The sequence below is a fragment of the Lampris incognitus genome, chromosome 18 (genome assembly GCF_029633865.1).
Source record: "Lampris incognitus isolate fLamInc1 chromosome 18, fLamInc1.hap2, whole genome shotgun sequence".
Lineage (NCBI taxonomy): Eukaryota > Metazoa > Chordata > Actinopteri > Lampriformes > Lampridae > Lampris > Lampris incognitus.
The window spans coordinates 23,416,241-23,436,801 of NC_079228.1; the positions used below are offsets into that span (position 1 = coordinate 23,416,241).

Genomic DNA, 20,561 nt, shown 5'->3' on the forward strand with positions numbered 1-20,561 from the left:
GTCTATTCCATTGCCTACCAACATGGAGATCACCGGTTCGAATCCCTGTTGCCTCTGGCTTGGTTGGGTGTTCCTACAGACACAATTGGCTGTGTCTGCGGGTGGGAAGCCAGATGTGAGTATGTGTCCTGGTCGCTGCACTAGCGCCTCCTCTGGTCAGTCAGGGGCGCGTGTTGAGGGAGGGGGAACTTGGGGGAATAGCATGATCCTCCCACATGCTGCATCCCCCTGGCGAAACGGCTCACTGTCAGGTGAAAAGGAGTGGCTGGCAACGCCACATGTATCGGAGGAGACATGGTAGTCTGTAGCCCTCCCCGGATCGGCAGAGAGGTTGGAGCAGCAAACGGAACGGCTCGGAAGAGTGGGGTAATTGGCCAAGTACAATTGGGGAGGGGAAAAAAAGGGGGGGGGCCTAATAAATAAATAAATAAAATTTAACAAATGGAGCAGTCACCTTTATTGGCAGCCAGAAGGGGATCATTAGTAATCTTAAGAAAGGCAGTTTCTGTGCAAAGGAAGGGAAAGCCTGACTTAACCATTTTAACAACGCTTTAACCCAGGGGTTCTCCAACTTATTACTTAAAGGTCCGCATCTAATTTTTATTCAAGGCCAGAGGAACGATTGGTGATAACACATACCATTTAATCAACTCACTTATAACTTTTATGTTATTACTATTATAATGCTCTGCAAAGACCCCCACCCACACACACACACACACAAACAGGGAATGGAGCAGAGGAGAGACAGTGAACCAGGTGAAGTGAAGATAGCGTTACTCGACTACGTTCGTTACACTACTGTGCAAGCACAATAAAAGCTTCGCACCACCCTCAAAGCAAGTTCTCTGGTGTAACATTAATACGTGAACTCAGTGGCAACAACAAACAAAATAGAAAACGCTGCACTTCATAGCGTATTGTTTTCATAACAGGAGGTATGGGCTGGGTCCGGATGCGGCCCGAGGTCCGGATTTTGAAAAGTCCTTAATTCTGAAAAAAAAACAAAAAACTGATGCTGGTTACCGGCCCTGCAAGGTGAAGTCAGTATTGTAACCAAGAAACAGTATCTCTTGACAACTGCGTGATCTCCCAAAGTTCCACAGCCCAAAAAAGTCTCGGCATTATTTCTGACCAATCGCTATCTTTTTAAATTTCGCACTAGAGACATCACCAAGACCTTCATTTTTCCACCTATGAACCATTGCCAGGGTTCAGACTTTTCTGTCCATGGCTGATGCTGAGATCCTTATCCATGCTTTTATTTCACCCAGATCAGATTACTGCAATGTCCTTTGTTTTTCTGGGCTGTCATGCACTAGTGCTAAAAACTTTCATCTGGCTCAACATGCTGCTGCTAGAATATCAAGTAAGACAAAAAAGTTTGACCATATCACACCGATTCTAGCCCCCCTTCACTGGCTCCCCGTTCATGCTAGATCCGACTTTAACTTTGCTTTTAACCTATAAAATACTTAATGGGCTTGCCCTCTTCATGTTTGTCAGATCTTATAGAGCCTTATGTACCTTCTCACGTCCTTCATTCTCAAAGTGCAGGCCTCCTCTCTGTTGCTGGATTTAAACAGAAGTCTGCAGGCTGCAGAGCTTTCTCTTACCGCACCCTCTTACTTTGGAAAAGCCTCCCAGCCCACATCAGAGAACCCAACTCTGTACACTCTTTACAGTCTAAACTGAAAACTAATCTGTTCCCATTAGCTTTCAACTAGCCATATTATTTTTTTTATTTTTTATTTTTGGTAGTTTGACTTCCTTCTGAGCTTTGTCACAATTATCCTCTTTTGGGAGGGTCTCAGTCTGAATGTATTTATAATTGTAGGTCTAAGCAGTAATCTCTTGGTCTTGTCCTGCCGATGAGAATGTCTCTAAAATTTCTGAATACATCACACCGTCCTGACCTTCTATTTGTATCTCTGAACACGTGTCCATGTTGTGCACTTGTCCCCCTCGCTCTCTCTTTTTCTCTCTATCTTTTTCTCAGTTTCCAGGACAAATTTTCTTCCTTTATGGACTGTCTGATGGCCATGGATCATCTCTCTTTTTCTTTCTTTCAACCCGCTGATGACTTTTGAGCCTGTTTGTGATGTGTCCTGTTTTCTCTTGGTCACAGTCCCACCCTCCTGCAGATTTATGCTATCATTTGCCCGGTTCTTGTTTACAATTGCTTGCATACTATTTGTTTTAGCTATGACAACATCGACATCACTCTTATCACTTCTCTCATCCTCTTTCTCTCTCTGTGTGGAAGTCTGCTCTCTCTGCAGGACCCCACTGAGCAGAGCTGGTTTTGTGGCGCGGGGTCCCGCTGCACATGACTGCATCTGTGGGGTTCCTGTCGCCTTGAATCGACACAGATTCACTAAATTTGCCTTGCACTCTCTTTACAAGTTTATTACCCAGCACGTTTATATTTGCAAAATGTTATGCATGAACTGTATGTGTTCTACATTACCTCACTGTGTGAAATCTATGATGTTACATTATAACTCTGTTATTTTTGTCAATTTTGTGCATTTGACACATATTGCATGTCTGTCCATCCTGGAAGATGGATTCCTGTTCTGTTGCTCTTCCTGAGGTTTCTCCCACATATCTTTTTCTGATAAGGTTTTTCTTGTGGAGTTTTTCCTCATTTAGTGTCTCGGGTTCAAGGATAGAGGGTATCGTATATTAAATATTGTTGTATATTGTACTGATTGTAAAGTCCTTCAGGACCACCTTGTGATTTTGGTCTATACAAATAAACTTCACTTGACATAACTCGACTAGGTATCATCTGTTTTGCTGTCTGAATTGACCTCCATGTCAACACTGCCAAACTCACCCTGATGTTGTGTTACACAACTGTGAGGGTGATTATGTTGCATTAGCTCTTACTAATTAGTAAATAAGCGGCGAGGGATTATCTCTATTACCTCTTAAGTAGGCTAATCCTTTTTTTAAAAGTCAAATATAGTGCTGTGGGAAGTTATGCCATTTCATGCTTTTGGCAAGCCTCTTTTAATTAAATTATGATGCACCTGTCTGCCTCAAAAATGCGCTTTTTCACCACACTTCACTTTACCACCTAAAAATTACCCTCAAGCAATCACAGACATTTACCTGGACTGGACTACAAAGCAAAAATGATTTAGGGAGCTGCTCTGGGAAAATATCCAACAGGCAATTTTCAACTTTACAACATAAAGTCAGAGGAAACCACCTCCACCTTCTGTTCGGGATTGCATAATCTAACTTGTTTACCCCCTGAGATGTTTTAGTGCATTGCATCTGCATATTAAAAAGCTTAGGATGCTCGACTTGGTTTTTAATTTCTGAGTTATTATCTTATCACCACATAAATTTTGTGTCAGTGCGGCATGGCTCCGGAGGTAGAGCAGGTTGTCTAGTAATCCGGAAGGTCGCTGGTTCGATCCCCTGCTCCTCCAGAGAGCATGTCAAAGTGTCCTACAGCAAGACACTGAACCCCTAACTGCTCCTGAAGAGCAGGTTGGCGCCTTGCATGGCAGCCTCCATCATCAGTGTATGAAAGTGTGTGTGAACGAGTGAATGTGAGGCATACACTGTAAAGCACTTTGAGTAGTCGGTAGATTAGAAAAGCAGAATATAACTGCAGTCCGTTTACCATTTACCAACTGGAGGTTGCCAGTTTGATTCTCAGCTCCTCCTCGCAAAAATTGCTAAGATGTCCTTGAGCAAAACACCTAACTCCTATCTGCTTCTGATGAACTGGTCTTTTGTTACCGTGCATGGTTTACACCGCCATTGGTGTATGAGTGTGTGTGTGCGTGCATGAATGTGAGGCAATCATTTGTTGTAAAGCAATTTGAATATTTAAACATCTGAATATTATTTAAACAGCACTTTCTAGCTGCAACAGCAGCTAGAAAAGCGCCATTTAAATGCAATCCATTTCCCATTTATTCCATTTTACTTGTACTTCATAATATATTTCCCATCCACCGCTAGACATGTATTTTCTGCTGTTTATGCATTTTTGAGGTTAAATGACACGAGATACATCTTTAAAAGTCTATGAGGCTATGAGCCTACCTTTCACTGCTGTTATCAATGCTAACTGTATGTAAAACCTGCAAGCTCCTCTGGTCAAACCTCTTCTGCTCCCTGCTCAATGCACAAGAGCAGATACGCAGAAGTATGTATTCGAATATTCTAGTTTCTGTACTTGATTCAAATTTTGAATGAAATTTCTTTTTCACTACCACTAGAAACTTGACATTTAATTCTATTTACGCAATTGAGTGCAGCGGTTTCTCTTTTCTTGATAGTCATTTTTCTTTAGTTAATTTCTGTAGTTGATGCAATGTCATCTGAACTTTACACAGCTGAGGCAGACTTTGCTCACTGAGTTCAGGTAGAAACAAAGTCAAACACTGAGGCCATACAAAATCAGTAATACTGTTTGCAGGGATGCCTATGTCAGTGTCCTGCCGTAACTTTAAGTGAAATCTTTTAACTTTAATCATATTTAAAGACTCTTTTCCCCTATGAACATCAGTCACTGAATCATGCTAGGTTTCAGACATTATGCTGTGACTAATGTCTGTGTATCTTTGTACACACTTATAATAGACGAACAGATGTACTATGCTGTGATTAATGCTTTAACATATGGTTCATACGTATACATACAAAACATACAGATGTTCTCCGAGCAGGTTTTTCGTTCTGAGGTGTGAACATTTTTTACTCTTGTGAAATCCTCGTCATGAAACCCCTAAAGGTATTCATAGCCGAGACCCTGCCAAGCTAGAGAAGTGCTAAAACTGCCAAGGTTTTCTCTTTACACAAGTGTGGCTACGTTGTCTCTTGTCCCCATCTGGTGTCGTTAGATAAGCAAAGTAATAATCTCCCTCACTGTTTACCTAGAGTATCTACATTGCAAAGAAAGTATTATGCTTATAAATGTCAGATGGGGATCAGGCCCAGACCCTCATGTGTGATCAGACTTTAACACATGATGCCACACAATATACCTGGGCCCTGCCCTTAGCAAAGAGAGTACTTATTCATTAAACCCTAGCATAGTACTTGGTGCATGTTTACGTGCATGGCTGCTTCTGTTTTATGAGTTTGCTGACCAACGCTGAGGACAGACAAGTTTGAATTCCTTGCAGTTATTGTCTAATAACACAATGAGTACACTCAGGGGAAATCCACAGGACTTCCTGCCATGCAGGGTTCAATAGCGAGAGTCCTCTGGATGTGCTGCTCTTTTGCCAATCACAGGAGAGGAGGCTGTTCCTCGGGAGGGGTGGGGCATTGTAGCTGGATCTATATCTACTGACGGGAACGTGCGGTTTTCCTCCGAGTGTGAGGAACAAACACTCTGTCATTCCAGTTAAGGCAGACCGCTCCTGAGTCCAGGACACTGGTAAGTACTCTGCTAGTACTCTACAGGAAGAAGGGGTGGAAATATAACGTAGTGTTTTGTAATGTTGCCATGTATCTAGTAAAGTTGAATCACAGTGTTCTCATGGAAAATATGATGGTTTCAATGAAAAAGGTTTTTTATATTTTTGCCAGTGGTAAAGGGGACGCATGAAATGGCTGTTGAGTTTCGAGTAAGAGGTGCAAGTTTCAGGGGAACAGAAAGATAAAGGCCAAATGTGAAGAAAAAACATTACGTATCCGTGCGGTGGGCCAACTCCCTCCTGATAAAAAGGAAAGCAAACATTCCAAAGGGATTACCCTCAACAGATTTTAGTGTCAGTAGTTTTATATCCAAAACAAGCGTGGATATGTCGCGTCTGCAGCATCTGACAAGTCTGTACACAGTGTCTTTAATGCCATAAGTGACACAGACATATGCAGTTACTGAACGCAATGATTTGCAGTCATGGGCTGAGTATCTAAGATTACACAACATTCAATTAAAAAAAAAAACTCCTTTTGACTTATTTTACTGTCACCGATGGTGTCAACACTAGACGCTGTGTGTCAGGGTTTAGTCCAAAAGCGGTAATGTGCTTGTGACTGTCAGCACCAAGGGGAAAGAGCAGATATTTGCCGTTTTTTACTTTTGGTGAAGAAAGACACTGATCAAGAGGCTACAGGGGCTTTTCTGACCATGAACTCTTATCTTGTACTTCAAACTGGATCTTGGTGCTATTTATCACTACATTTAGAGCCCCGACAACTCCACGTAGGTATGGAACATGGGTGGGCGTGGACTAAAATTCCTTTGACACGTTTGGTCAAATCATTGATCTTTTCCTTAAGGCTGAACTCAGCCCACATCCTGTACCCTCAGTATCAGGGTTAGTGTGTCACATACGAAAGAGATTGACACAATAGTTTTATTCTAACTGAATGGCAAATAAAGCTTCTTTTTTTTTTGACCAACCAATGCGAAACCTTAAGCTAAACCTCAACAGGACTAGAGTGTCATGTGAAGCAAATAAACCCAAAGTGCACCATGCATTGTCGCACAGACCCTTTTATGACACCCCATAACACCGTGGCACATGTGCTTACGGGTTAGAGACAGGCACACATTGCTAATCACAGTCACACATGCTGGATACATTGCTATAGGCTAATGTATCTCGATTAAGCCAAGAAGAAGCCACTACCTTATTTTATGTGCATCATCTAACTTTATATAACTGGGTGGGAAAATATACGTTAGTCAACATCAGCTGCCATTTAAGAGGTCAGTACTTTTTTCTAGGCCAAATGTATGAAGCTACCATTATTATAAATATTACCACAGATCACTCAACTGCGATGCATTACCCATGAAATATTTGGTTTTTCATTGTAGGTAATTAACTGTCACCCTTGGTAATTAACTGTCACTCAAAGATAGAAATGAGGCATCTGGGCAGCGTAGCAATCGATTCCGTTGCCTACCAATGTGAGGATCGCCGGTTTGAATCCGCGTGTTACCTCCGGCTTCGTCGGGCGTCCCTACAGATACAATTGGCCGTGTCTGCGGGTGGGAAGCAGATGTGGGTATGTGTCCTGGTCGCTGCACTAGTGCCTCCTCTGGCCGGTCGGGGCACCTGTTCGGTGGGGAGGGGGAACAGCGTGATCCTCCCACATGCTATGTCCCCCTGGCAAAACGCCTCACTGTCAGGTGAAAAGAAGTGGTTCGCAACTCCACATGTATCAGAGGAGGCATGTGGTAGTCTGCAGCCCTCCCCAGCTCGTCAGAAGGTGGAGCGACCGGGTAATACCCGAAATAGGGTAATTGGCCAAGTACAGTTGGGCAGAAAAGGGGGAAAAAAATCCCCCCCCCCCCAAAAAAAGATACAAGTGAGTTAAACAGATTACTAGGGTTCAATAATCTTAATCACCAAATTTTCAAGCGCTGAAAATTTAGATTATTCATCTAGTAGCAAAGTTTGGAAGAAGAACAGAATATGAATGAGGAATAATAAATTATGTTTGTATCGTGTCTTTCCAGAGCTCAGTGACACTTTACAATGTAAAAGTTCAGAATCGATACCAGAAGAAAAAAAATACAAAAAACAAAACAGAAAAGAAAAGGGAAGGATGAAGTCAAAGAGGCTGGTGTGAGAGAAATACGTTCTTCTGTAATTTTCAAGTTGGCAGGTCAAACAATTAGAAAAAAAAGGATCCATCCGTGATCCATCCATCCATTATCCAAACTCCAAAAAAAGATAAAAGGATGTCATTCATCTTAGAAAATGTCTAATCGGTCTCTTGTTAAACTGATAGAGCACAACTAACTGGAACCATACTCAGGTACAGGGAGGAAAAATAAAACCATGTTAACCTGATGCTCCTTAACCTGTGAAAATGACTGAGACATAATTGCAGCCACACGGTGACCTTTTCTGGACAGCGTTATACAAGAGATGTATGCCTTTCATATCAATGGCCCTTTCATGTTGGTGCAATAAATGTGATCAACGTGTTCAATATCTTTCACCATATTCAAATGTTTACAAATTAGTTAATGATCTCAAATAGCACACTCAATAAAAGTTGTCACAGATAGCACTTATAAACAATACACATTTGTGTTCTTGTACAATCAGACAGGCTTTCAGTCAAATAGGAGCGAAAATTACTTTCTTTCTTTTTTCTTTTCTTTTTTTTTGTCTGTGAATCATCATGGTGACCACGTTATGATTATGAACTAGATGTTGCATTGCATGGATTGCAAAGCACGCTGGTGCACAGCTTTAGCTCTTTGACAGTTTAACTATTTGTAATCAAACACAATTTATCTTAATGAAATCAATGATTCATCATTATTTTCTTTTCATGTAGCAAATGAAATTAACATGTCTGTACAAAGTAAACTTTCTGACAGAGCACCCACAGCATCTGAATCATGTGCCCCATGATTGCATTGTAAAAGCACTATCTTGTCTACAATCTTGGTTTAATTCTTCAGTCAACTTCATGTTTCTAGTGACTGAATATTCCTCCACACCCTTTTTGTGATTACGTTAACTCTGACTGTGTTTCTACTGGTGACAATAGCATCCAGCATGTAAAACACCATGCCAACAGCAGGGGCGAGGAGAACTGCTGGGCCTATAAAAGCCCCATGCCTACAGTTATTTGTACTGAACTGGCAGTGCAATACTTGTAAAACAGCAATGGCAACGGGCACTAACTGAATACTCTTTTGTGTGTCTGTTTCATAAGATACATTATTTGTTTCTTGATTTCAATATTAACCAATGCCAGAAAAAATGCTTTGGCACTACATATCTGCAAAATGGAAACAATATGCCCAAAATAAAAACATGATGTATTTTACTACTGGAAAAAGAATGTATTCAACAAGACTTCAAAATGTGTTGATTACACACAATAGGATTGAGTCACCAATTTGAAGATAAGATAGTTTATTGTCTTCGGGGGGGGGGGGGGACAGATGACAGAACAAAACACACACAGCTGCACCTCACAACTTTAAGCAGCTTTTTTTCTTTTTAAGAAATTATCCTCCTGTTGTGAATCTCTGTATTAGGGTTTATGAAAAGACATCCAGGGAGAGCAATGACTGTAAGATGTTTGTCTTTCAGACTGAAGGAATTTGCAAGTGGTATTCAGGTTACAGTGCAATGCTTCTTGAAGTTCCAGTTTCAGAGCATTGTGTCATGAAACATGCCGTTCCAAATACTTGGTGTCTCTGAAACACTCATGTAGACTGTCAGAAGATGCATTTCAATTCATCAAAATGAAAACATGGAGTAGGCTTGATTAGACTTGCAAGACAGTCAAGTCTTAAGTGTATTTTAAAAAAGGAGTGTCACATGCTAACACTGCACTAAGTCTGAGTCTTATGTCTTAGTCTTATGTCAACTACTACGGCAAGACAGATAGCACAACAAATCTGAAATGAAAAATATTTTACCTACCCATTACCACAACTTAGAGGAAGCATGAGTAATCTTTGCCATTTAAAAAAAAACATGAGCAATCTTTGCTATTTAAAAAAAAAAATATATATATATATACACGTATTTACATATAGAAAGTTTTATATAAAGTTTTATATATATATAAAACTTTGCTAAAGGAAACATTCAACGGTAGGGAAAGTGCTCAACAAATAAGGAGCAAAATAATCAAGTAAATTTTTTATGAGACACTTTCTGCTACAGTTTATTTCAGACTGCAGCAGAAACCTCCTCTGGGCATATATATATATATATAACTTTGCTAAAAGAAACACTCAATGGTAGGTAAAGTGCTCAACAAATAAGGAGCAAAATAATCCAGTTAGTCAAGTAAATTTTTTATGACACTTTCTGCTGCGGTTAATTTCAGACTGCAGCAGAAAACTCCGCTGGGCTTGAGCTTCAGAAATGTTAGAGAAAAAGTAGTTTATGTGGGTGCTACCGCACTACATGACCAATAAGAGCTTCGCTGCTGAAAAGCTGTGTAATTCAAAAAACAGCGACCTACCACCATGCTACTGAGAAATGTAGTTAAACTAGTAATACTGTCCAACACTGATCTAACCCAACAATAAACTATAAAACAGAATAAACCACCAGCTGTCATGATGGCTCATTCCGAATCCATCACCCAATCAGTCGGGAGATGGAGATTTATTACTGTCTCATAGAAAATTTACTTGACTATCTGGATTTTATACTTTCGGCTGCTCCTGTAAGGGGTCGCCACAGCGGATCATCCGTTTCCATTTCTTCCTGTCTTCTGCATCTTCCTCTGTCACACCAGCCACCTGCATGTCTTCCCTCACCACATCCATAAACCTCCTCTTTGGCCTTCCTCTTTTCCTCTTCCCTGGCAGCTCCATATTCAGCATCCTTCTCCCAATATACCCAGCATCTCTCCTCCACACATGTCCAAGCCATCTCAATCTTGCCTCTCTTGCTTTGTCTCCAAGCCGTCCAACTTGAGCGGTCCCTCTAATATAATCATTCCTAATCCTGTCCTTCTTCATCACCCCCAGTGAAAATCTTAGCATCTTCAGCTCTGCCACCTCCAGCCCCACCTCCTGTCTTTTCGTCAGTGCCACTGTCTCCAAACCATATAACATAGCTGGTCTCACAACCATCTTGTTAACCTTCCCTTTAACTCTTGCTGGTACCCTTCTGTCACAAATCACCCCCGACACTCTTCTCCACCCACTCCACCCTGCCTGCACTCTCTTCTTCACCTCTCTACTGCACTCCCTGTTACTTTGGACAGTTGACCTCAAGTATTTAAACTCATATGCCTTCATCACCTCCACTCCTTGCATCCTGACCATTCCACTGCACTCCCCTCATTCACGCATAGGTATTCCGTCTTGCTCCTACTGACTTTCATTCCTCTTCTCTTCAGTGCATACCTCCACCTCTCCAAGCTCTCCTCAACCTGCACCCTACTCTCGCTACAGATCACAATGTCATCCGCGAACATCATTGTCCATGGAGACTCCTGCCTGATCTTGTCTGTCAACTTGTCCATCACCATTGCAAACAAGAAAGGGCTCAGGCCGATCCTTGATGTAATCCCATTTCCACCTTGAACCCATCTGTCATTCCAACCGCACACCTCACCGTTGTCACACTTCCCTCATACATATCCTGCACCACTCCTACATACTTCTCTGCAACTCCCGACTCCCTCACACCTCCTCTCTCAGCACCCTGTCGTATGCTTTCTCTAAATCTACATACTTCTCTGCAACTCTCGACTTCCTCACACCTCCTCTCTCGGCACCCTGTCATACGCTTTCTCTAAATCTACAAAGACACAATGCAACTCCTTCTGGCCTTCTCTATACTTCTCAAACAACATTCTCAAAGCAAACATCGCATCTGTGGTGCTCTTTCGTGGCAGGAAACCATACTGCTGCTCGCTAATCATCCCCTCTCATTTGTGTTGCTAAGGGACCACTCGAAGACTCACGTCTGTTAGCATACGCTTCTTTACTTGAACAACCCACGTCACACTCCTTCTCCCCTCTTACAGTCACTTACATCCTATCTTGTCCTCTAGCTCCCCCTACTGTCGTCCAACTGCATCAACTCAAGACATCACACTCTCCTCTTAACCTAGCTTCTATTACTCTTTCCCATATCTTCGTGCTGTGGCTGATCAACTTTATACCTCTGTAGTTGCTACAGTTCTGCACATCGCCCTTGTTCTTGAAAATCGGTACCAGTATGCTTCTTCTCCACTCCTCAGGCATCCTCTCACTTTCCAAGGTTGTGTTAAACAATCTAGTTAAAAAACCCACTGCCATCTCTCCTAAACATCTCCATGCCTCCACAGGTATGTAAGGTGGGCGGGAGCCATTTTTGCTGCTGTTTTGTAAGTGAGCACTAAGGTTTTGAATTTGATACAGGCAGCAACTGGGAGCCAGTGGAGGAATGTGAACAGCAGAATGACATGTGCTCTTTTAAGTTGGTTGAAGACCAGATGTACTGCCATGTTCTGGATCATTTGCAGAGGTTTGAAAATGCATGCAGAGAGACCTGCCAGTAAGGAGTTTCAGCAGTCAATGCATGCTATAACACAAGCCTGTACCAAGAGTTGTGCTGCATGCTCAGACAGGTAGGGTCTAATTTTCCTGATGTTGTACAGGACAAATTGGTATGACCGAGTAATCGAGGCCACGTGAATTTTAAAGGGTAGTTAGTCATCAATCATGACACCCAGATTTCAGGCAGACTTTATGGGCATGAGTTGGGTTGATCTGAGCTGAATATTATGCTGTTGTTGTAAGGATGGACTGACTGAGATGACAAGGAGCTCAGTCTTAGATAGGTTAAGCTGAAGGTGGCGTTCTTTCATCCATGCAGAGATATCATCAAGGCATGATGATATCCATGCTGAGACTGTGAGGTCATCTGGTGGGACTGATAGGAACAGCTGGGTATCGTCAGCGTAGCAATGGTATGAGAAACCATGGCAGCGAATTATTGCACTAAGTGAGGAGGTGTAGATTGAGAAGAGGAGGGAACAGAGCACTGACCCTTGAGTTATGCCTGTGGATAAGCCGTGTGGTTTGGAAACTTCTCCCCTCCAAGATACTCTAAAAGATGTCCCTGAGAGGTAGGACTTGAACCAGCGGAGGGCAGATCCTGAGATGCCAAACTCAGTGAGTGTGGAGAGGAGGATTTGGTGGTTAACCATGTCAAAGGCAGCTGACAGATCTAGCAGCAGTAGAGCTGAGGACTGACCAGCAGCTCTAACCAAATGCAGTGATTCTATTACTGACAGGAGTGCAGTCTCAGTGGAGTGACCCCGCTTAAAGCCAGACTGATTCAGATCATACAGATTATTTGCAGAAAGGAATTCAGAGACTTGATTAAAGGCCGTGCGCTAAAGTATTTTTGAAGGAAAGGGTAGGAGAGAAACCGGTCTGTATGTAGTTTTCAACCTGAGCTGGGTTAAGTGAAGGTTTTTTTTTAGCACCGGGGTAACCCCGAGCTTGCTTAAATGCGGTGGGCAACACACCAGTTGTAAACGAGGAGTTGATGATGTGTGTGACTGCGGTGTTAAGTGCAGGTGAAATGGTGTGTAGGAAGTTGGATGATATCGGGTCCAGCGGACAGGTAGTGGGACAGGAGCCAGAATTTAGAGATTTCTTCCCTGGTCAGGAGGGAGAATGAGGTGAGTGAGACACTACTGGCTAGCATTGGCAGATAGAGTTGGTCAGGCTCAGAGAACTGGTTACTGATGGCAGAAACCTTATTAGTAAAGTACGAGGCGAACATTTCTGGAGTGAACAGAGTGGAGGTCGGAGGGGAAGGCTGATTGAGGTGCGAGTTAAAAGCAAAAAAACATTTTATTGAGCATCAGTAGTGCCACAGATCTTGTTCTGATAGTAAGTGGTCTTAGCTGTTTTTAAGCTGGAGGAGAATGATGCTAGGAGACGCTGATAGTCACTGAGGTCAGTGGACTCTGATTTTACACCATTTTCTCTCTGCCGCTCTGAGACCGGCCTTTGCTCTCTGATGACCTCAGTGAGTAGTGGACTGGGGGGTCATTACGAGCAGGTTTGGATGCTAGAGGGCAGAGATTGTTAAGAGAGGAGGCTAGTGAGGGACGGAGTGTGTCTGTTGCCTCGCTGACAGGGAGTGAAGAGAATTCATTATGAGGAGGCATGGAAGCTAAGACCTCATTGGAGAGCTGGGTCATTGTAAGGGACCGGAAGTTTCGGCAGATGGAGACCCTTTGTGGAGGAACGTGAGGATGTTCCAGTAAGGAGGCCATAAATTGAATAAAGAAGTGGTCTGACAGATGTAGTAGGGGGGTGACCGTCAGATTTGCTGTGGAGCAGATCCGAGTCAAGATCAGATCAAGTGTATTGCCCACTTTGTGCGTGAAAGGGATGGGGACCTGTCTGAGGTCAAAAGAGGACAGAAGAGACAGGAAATCAGTCGCTTGGGCTTTTTCAATAAGGATATTCATGTCTCCCATGACAATCAGTGGTGTGTCATCGTCAGGAATGGCTGAGAGTAACAGTGTTGTAGTCGAGTCACTAAACCTCGAGTCCAAGTCAAGTCTCGAGTCCCCTGTGTTAGAGTCCGAATCCTAGTCCCCAAAGAAGAGTCTGAGTCGAGCCCAAGTCAAGTCCCCATTACCTGAGTCCGAGTCTGAGTTATCAAGGTTGAGTCCGAGTCGAGTTCCAAAATGGGTTCCAGTGCTCCACTCTAGCACCGTAAAAAAAGCTGACATACAAATAAAAAAGGTCTACATTAAACAATAGCCAAACAAAAAAAAACAAAAACAAAAAAGTCTTTATCAGTTAACAAGTCCCAGTCCTCATCTCCAACTTCCGAGTCCGAATGCAGTCAATGCTTGAGTCCAAGTCCGAGTCATCAGTGCTCAAGTCGACTCGTGTAGAGGAGCTCAATCAGGAGTCGTGACAACTTTCTCTTTCGGCTACACAACGTGCACCATTTATTCCTTCACCATAACAACAACACTAAAAACCCGCGCAGCGGAAGTGTATCACTGTAAACACGAACCGAGAAAACAGCAGCTGTAAACAAACGTTCCTACTAGCTCAATAAGGGGAATTATGTATCCCTATAGCCACTACACTCGCATCGGACTCGAGTACTACTACACTGGAGAGTAACATGTCTAGTTCGACTACAAAGTTCCCCAGCTGACACCCTGGTGGGCGGTATAAGACAACCACAAACAGCTTTATAGGAGCAGTAACCATGACTGTGTGGTATTCAAAGGAGGAGTTGTTGCTTCCCGGAGAAAGCTTAGTGAATTTCCAGTCTTTGGAAATGAAGACGGCCGTACCGCCTCCATGCCCAACAGAACGGGGTGTGTGTGAGAAAGCAGAATCAACAGAGTGCGGCCGGTGTGAGTGTTTTCTGGACGTATCCAGGTTTCGGTCAGGGCTAGTACCTGAATGTCTGACAGATTAGCAAGTGCTTGAATAAATTTTGTTTTATTTACAGCCAATCCATAAGCCAAAAGTGAACGAGGAGTGCGTAGAAGAGGTTTTCCTGAGTGAATAGAGGTTCTCATGGTTGCATTTTCTGCAACAGATGCGATTTTTTTCGGTAACGGTGAATGACAGGTATGTCTTTGTAGCACATGGTGGGTAAGGCAGGCAAAAAGAGAGAATAGTAGAAAAGGGATTTACCAGTTGGTGTCTTTGCTTGGTGGGCTCGCAAGGGTAGACTCGCAGATCTTCACCCAATTCAGTCTTAACACATGAGGGCTGACGCTTCAGCGCAGCTGCGCGTTTACATACCAGGAAGTACCACAGCTAAACCCGCCTCCGTCAGATTTTTAACAACCAAGGAAGAAATAGAGGGCGTGACCTGCGTCTGCTGACCCAGATATTGAAGTTCAGAGTGAAACTAGCAAGTACTCAGCACAAGAACGCCTGACAATGACATAACTCCGAAACAAAACTCAAAGCAATTTTTAAATCACTTACCAAAACGACTGCAATCTCCTAGATTCAAGGTCAGAGCTTGTTCTGATCTGCTCTGATTTACTCTCAGGACTACCCTCCAAACTCGCCAATAAACTGCAAATGGTTCAAAACTCATTTGCTTGAATCCTCACACATACCAGTTCCAACGCCTACATCACACCTGTTCCCTTTCAGTTTACACTGGTTACCAGTCCATTAATGGTAACCAGCCTTAGGTATCTAGAAAGGTACCTATTAAATAAAATGTATTATTTAAATGTAAAAAAAATATGACGAGACATATTTACAAGCTATCAGTACAAGAGCAGAAAGTCCGATATCAATTATTCCTTCATAGGCACGTTTCTACATGTTAATTCTAGATAAGCACATTTATTGGAGTTGTATTATGATAACAATGTATATTGTTATCATTTACACTCAGATCACTACCAATACCTTTTGGCACTTTATCAGATGGTAGGGGAAGCGACAGGCCCAGATCTGATGGTTCTTGTCAAATGGACATTAAAGAAGTTTGTCTGGGTCACAATCTTTATCATCTACGGAGAAGGAGGGTAAAAAAAAGTCATTTCATTTCATCCTATTAGACTTGACTGACTGCCCATCATGCCTAAGCATTTTCAGTGGAATTAGTTGTTTTGTTAAGTAGAATCTTTTGATAATTTCCAGGTCTTATTTCTCAGAAAACTAAATATATAACCACACACACACACACACACACACACACACACACACACACACACACACACACACACACACACACACACACACACACTTTCCTGCTGACTATGTCTGTGAGAATGCATGTTCTCCCTGTGTCTGCGTGGGTTTCCTCCGGGCGCTCCGGTTTCCTCCCACAGTCCAAAGACATGCAGGTCAGGTGAATCGGCCGTACTAAATTGTCCCTAGGTGTGAATGTGTGTTGGCCCTGTGATGGTCTGGCGGCCTGTCCAGGGTTTCTCCCTGCCTGCCGCCCAATGACTGCTGGGATAGGCTCCAGCATCCCCGCGACCCTAAGAGCAGGACAAGCGGTTTGGATAATGAATGGGTGGCTGGATGGATGGATGGATGGATATCTGTGAGAATAGGACATTTAGCTGTTCCATCTTTTGCTTCGTATTGCATTTTCCCTAGACCAGAATTGTCAGGACTGATGTTACTACCAAAGGAGGCTGACATTTGTAGCCCTAGCCTGGAAAAATAGAAATTGGAAAACAAAAGAACAGGAAAGTAATGTTAATCTCAGAGTCGCCGAACACGGTGCATCTCAACAGATCTTTTCTTCTAATGAGTTTCCGACAAGCTGAACACTGCAAAGCGTAATGCTGCCCGCCACATACAAGGATTTGCTGTTTATCCTATATTTTTTAATACAGGCCAGTTGAATTAAGAAATTTTAAGATTGCTCCGCCAATAAAATTAAAATTAGTTTCAGATTAAAAATTAGACTTAAAAGAGAAAGACGCAAACCCCCAGATCTGACAACTCCCTGAATAACTGTCGCCTTTCACTTCTGTATGTGACACAGACCGTCTGGATGTACAGCATAATCTGTGTGTCTCTTCACGGCCGTTTCGTTGCATTCCAACAAGATAACGACCACCAGCGTTAACCCACAACATTACCTTCACTTGCAAATTTACGGGTGTAAACACAGCATAGTGTAACGTGCATGGATAAGTAGACACGTTGGTCCTTGACTAACGGGTCGGACCCTTTAAGCCCAATTTATGCTCCAAATGACGGCTAGCAGACAAATTAATGTCTTTCGAGTTAGCCGACTGGTTAACGTTGTCGCTTGCGGAGCGGGAGACACGGGTTCGCGTCCCGGCTGTGGCGACGGTTCCTGTGGTTGCCCCCCCCCCCCCCGCCGAATTCGCTACAATACGTTCGCAATAAACCAGCATACTGTAGCGAATTCGGGGGCAGCCCGGGAAACGTCGCCACAGCCGGGACGCGAACCTGTATTTCCCACTCCGCAAGCGACAACGTTAACCAGTCAACTAAAGAGTCCGACCCGTTAGTCAAGGACCAACGTGTCTACTTCTCCATGCACGTTACACTACCCCCCCCCCCCGGGAAGCGCGCATATCAGCTCCCTCACGCCTCTAGGCACACGCGCTTCCGATGGCCTCACGGTCTCTCCATCCCACTTCTGACACCAATGTAGCGAATTAAGGGAGCAGTGCGGGAACCGCCGCACCCGGGATGCGAACCCGGATCTCCCGTACCACGGGCAACAACGTTAACCAGTCGACTAAACGGTCCCACCCGTTAGCCAAGGGCTAACGTGTCTACTTATCCGTGCACGTTACACTACCCCCCCCCCTCTGCCGGGGATCCCTGTGACGAATTGAAACCACGAGGAGGCAGCAAGGAGGTCAACTACAGCCAAATACCTCCAGAGAGTTAGGCAGGTGATAGCTCCATTGGAAGCATAAGATCCAAGCTATCAAGCCATATGCTCTACCAGTCATCAGATACCCAGCTGGAATAATAGGCTGGCCAAAGGAGGAGATAAAGGCCACAGACATCAGGGCACGGAAACTCCTCACAATGCCTGGAGGGTTCCACCTGAAGTCCAGCAGCCCGAGATTGTACAATAAGCGAAAAGATGGGGGCTGAGGGTTATTAAGTGTCAGAACCACTATCCAGGATGAAACAAGGAACATCCATGAGTACATCAGAAAGAGGGCCCTCCCCCACCCCCAGGACAAACTGCTGAGTGAGTACCTCAGGCAGCAGAAGACAGAGTACAGAGGAAGAAGAAGAAGAGGAGGTATCATGGAAGATCAAGCCCCTCCATAGGATGTACCATCGACAGATAGAAGATGTAGCTGATATCGAGAAATCCTACCAGTGGTTAGAAAAGGCTGGACTGAAGGACAGCGCAGAGGCTCTGATCATAGCAGCACAAGAACAGGTGCTCAGGACCAGTTCGGTTGAGGCAGGGGTCTACCACTCCAGACAAGATCCAAGATGCAGGCTGTGCAAAGATGCCCCTGAGACAGTCCAGCACTAAGTAGCAGGGTGAAAAATGCTAGCTGCGGGAGCGTACACTGAAAGGCATAACCAAGTGACTGGGATAGTGTACAGGAATATCTGTACTGAAAACAGACTGGAAGTCCCCAAGTCCAAATGGGAGACATCGCCAAAGGTTGCTGAGAATGGCAGGGCTAAGATCCTGTGGGACTTCAAGTTCAAGACTGACAAGCAGGTGCTAGCTAGCCAACCAGACATTGTGGTGGTCAACAAGGAACAGAAGACAGCAGTAGTGATCAATGTAGCAATCCCAAGTGACGGCAACATCAGGAAGAAAGAACACGAGAAGCTAGAGAAATATCAAGGACTGAAGGAAGAACTAGAGCAGATGTGGAAGGCGAAATCCACAGTTGTCCCAGTGGGTAATAGGAGCACTAGGGGCTGTGACCCCCAAACTGGGAGAGTGGCTCCAGCAGATTCCAGGAACAATATCTGAGGTCTCTGTCCAGAAGAGTACGGTCCTAGGGACAGCTAAGATACTGCGCAGAACCCTCAAACTCCCAGGCCTCTGGTAGAGAACCCGAGCCTGAGGAAGACACACGACACACACTATCCGAAAAAGGGTGAGAGGGGGATATATATATATATATATATATAGCCGGGGGTAGGGGTTTTCGAACAAATGAGGAGCGGAACATCAATATAGATGTAGGGAAAAAAAACGTTTAATACATAGCAGTACAAGCTTGTTTCATGGTGCGCGATGCACTGATGAGTGACTCTAGTGTTGTCTGTGCCCCGGCCCTTTGAGCCCTTGCTTTTTCAAAACGAGTCCCAGTCTCTCCCCCATTGGTTGTAATGTTTCTGTAGTCTATCCATCCATCCATTATCTAAACCGCTTATCCTGCTGTCAGGGTCACGGGGATGCTGGAGCCTATCCCAGCAGTCACTGCGCGGCAGGCAGGGAGACGCAAATGTTTCCTATCCTTCCATTGGTCGCTGTGCACTGTAACTAGGGGCATGGCGCGGGACAGCGGTGTATTTATTGGCTGTATCTTCTTTGTTGTTTAACCACCTTAGCAGCTGATGAGTGCGTGGCACACGAAACAGGCATGTACTATTATGAATTGATTATGAATTAGGTATATTGGGAGAAGGATGCTGAAGATGGAGCTGCCAGGGAAAAGGAAAAGAGGAAGGCCAAAGAGGAGGTTTATGGATGTGGTGAGGGAGGACATGTGGGTGGCTGGTGTGACAGAGGAAGATGCAGAGGACAGGAAGAGATGGAAACGGATGATCCACAGTGGCAACCCCTAACGGGAGCAGCCGAAAGTAGTAGTGGTACTGTAAGAAGGTAGTGTTATATTTTTTCACTTTTGACATAATACAGGGAAAGAGAATAATATGTTTATGTGTGTGCATATTCTTTAGATGCTTGCTGGTGGATAAATAGTATTTTCATGCAATCTTGGACAAGTAATGGAGAAACTACGATATTAGGCTATAATATCTCTAATAGCTCTAGGTATCTCTAATATCTAGTCTACAGTCTTGATTTAATTCTTCAGTCAACTTCATGTTTCTAATGGCTGAATAGTTCTCCACACCTTTTTTGTGATTATTTTAACACTGACTGTGTTTCCATTGGTAACAATATCATCCAGCATGTAAAACACCTACATACCATATACACCAATCAGCCAAACCACAGACAGGTAAGTCAATAACATTGATTATCTCATTACAATGGTGTCTGTCAAGAGGTGGGATATATTAGGCAGCAAGTGACCAGTCAGTTCTTGAAGTTGATGTGTTGGAAGCAGGAAAAATGGGCAAGCGGAAGGATCTGAGCGACTTTGACAAGAGCCAAATTGTGATGGCTAAGATGATTGGGCCAGAGCATCTCCAAAACGATAGGTCTTGTGGGGTGTCCCCAGCATGTGGTGGTCAGTACCTACACTGGTCAGTACCTAGTGGTCCAAGGAAGGACAACCAGTGAACCAGTGACATGGGCACCCAAGGCTCATTGATGCGTGTGGGGAGCAAAGGCTAGCCCATCTGGTCTGATCCCACAGAATTCTAGCTCAAATTGCTGAAAAGGTTCATGCTGGCTATGATAGACAGGTGTCAGAACACACAATGCATCACAGCTTGCTGTGTGGGGCTGCGTAGC

The 20,561-nt window shown here is 43.9% G+C and overlaps 1 protein-coding gene across 1 annotated transcript in view; it reads left to right on the top strand.

Annotated features, from left to right (window-relative positions):
* Positions 1-5,352: 5,352 nt before the first annotated feature.
* eppk1 (epiplakin 1) overlaps positions 5,353-20,561 on the top strand; it is a 36,955-nt gene continuing 21,746 nt past the window's right edge. The window contains exon 1 of the mRNA XM_056297862.1: positions 5,353-5,413. The gene's annotated coding sequence lies outside the window, so the exon portion shown is untranslated. The remainder of the gene's footprint in view (positions 5,414-20,561) is intronic.